Here is a 2,219-nt window from a genome sequence, read left to right as displayed (position 1 = left end):
TCCAATTATTAGTTCAAAGCTTACGCTACTAATAATAAAGATAGCTGATTCAAAAGTTAAGTAAGATTTACAAGTAAAATCCTATCATGTAAAGAGGCTGGCTGTTAAGCCTTAATGAGTCCAAAACATTTTGGATACGGGATGTTGGATAGGTAACATGCCTAAAGGACTCACCGATAATCCTATCATATAAAGAGGTTGGTTGTTAAGCCTTAATTAATCCAAAACATTTCAGATGCGGGATGTTGGATAGGTAACATGCCTAAAAGACTCACCGATAATCTTATTATGTAAAGGGGTTGACTGTTAAGCCTAAATAGATCCAAAACATTTCGGATGTAGGGTGTTAGATAGGAAACATGCCTAAAGGACTCACCTATAATCCTATCATGAGAGAGGATGACTCTTAAGCCTTAATGAGTTCAAAACATTTGCACAGGACAATAAATGTGCAAAGCAAAAGTAAGTGTGGTTCAAAGTGAAAACTATCACAGATGAGTTTGATCTTGTATGATCGCTGGATTTTAGACATGTGCTGGTTCAAGTCTCTGCGACACCATTCATCTATCTTCTATTCAGTTGGTCTAAGAGGGATTCAAGTCCTTCCGATATCTACCTTATGCACAACGATTGAAACAATGACATCATTACACGACACTAGTTTAAAAACTTGTGGGGGATTATTGGATTTTTTGGTCAAAACTGCTTTCTAAAAATGAGTTTTCAAACTATATATATATATATATAAGTTCTAGTGGGCCGTGGGCCAATGGGCCATGGGCCAGTGGGCCAATGGGCAGGGGATCAGGGCTAATTGGGCTGAGACGCTAAGTGGCGCTTTGTTAGGCGCACTTTGCACTTCGCACAGAACCATCGGGGCTAGGTGGCGCCACTATGGTCGCCAAGGAGGCTAACTCACAGGCTGCTTCACAACATGTGGACAAGCTACGCATTCGCAAGAGGGTGTGACCCTAATGTTATCAAAATCAGACGAGGTTTGTCGAGGTTCGTCTGATTCACAAGATCAGACGAGGTTCGCTCGTCAAACGAGGTTCGCCTGTTTGACGAGGTTCACTCGTTCGACGAGGTTCGTCTGTTATACGAGATTCGCCTGTTTGACGAGGTTCGCTCATTCAACGAGGTTCGTCTGTCATACGAGGTTCGCCTGTTTGATGAGGTTCGTCTGTCATATGAGGTTCGCTCGTTCAACGAGGTTCGCTCGTTCGACGAGGTTCGCCTATTTGATGAGGTTCACCCGTTCGACGAGGTTCGTCCTACAGATGAAGTTCATCTGATTTGCTGAGACATGATCCTCACGTTTCGTAGTAAGGCGTCCATTAATTGCCTCATATTCAGGAGTTACTGCATGCAGCAGTTACAATAATATTCAGAGCAATTTAATGCATGATGTTACAATCTTAATTGCCATTGAGAAATGTAACAGTCATATTAATTGCGAGTGACTCTTGAGCTGGCCTTAGAGGCCTATAAATAGCGCCCTTGGGCAGCTCATGGATATATACACGCGAGTTTGGAAAACGAACGTCAGATCGAGGAGATCTTGACGTTATTGCTGATGTTGTGCTGCTGCTGCAGAAACTGTGCCCGCAAGAACTTGCCCTGAAATCGAAAGGTTTTGAACCGAAAGGTTCTGAGATCGAGAAGATCTTTGCATTAACTGAAAGATCTTATAGATCGAGGAGATCTTGACAGTACTGAGTTGGTGCACACTAGAGTACTGTACTGCTATTCCTGGAAGCAGTTTGGCCTTGGGATCATTGTATCGGAGTAGGCCAAATATTGCTTTAAGCACAGCGTTTTACAAACATACAGCAGTTAACTTAAAAAAGTTTAAAATTACAACACAACATTTTTTACTCTTTTATTCCATATTTAACCACAATTTCCAACAAAAAGTATATCAAGTAAGTATCTTATAAAAATTTGAAGTAATTTACATTTGAAGTCATACATTTTCGTTTGCCTTACAATTACGAGAGTAGCCGCTTTGCAACTTTTTTTTTATAACGAAGCCTGTAATTGAATCCACGGCTGTGGGAGTTATATTGAAACTTCCCAACCTTTCGGTTCGTCTGTAATGATTTGGCTTTTGCATTTTCCTGCTTCTGAACTATAATTATCAAGATCAATTCCGTCTAGTTACAAATTAATGTGTCAACTTCTTTTATCGAAGGATTAACAGAAGCTTGAACCATTCA

Source organism: Asparagus officinalis, chromosome 10 (assembly GCF_001876935.1).
Source record: "Asparagus officinalis chromosome 10, Aspof.V1, whole genome shotgun sequence".
NCBI lineage: Eukaryota > Viridiplantae > Streptophyta > Magnoliopsida > Asparagales > Asparagaceae > Asparagus > Asparagus officinalis.
Note: the sequence above shows the minus strand (reverse complement) of the source record.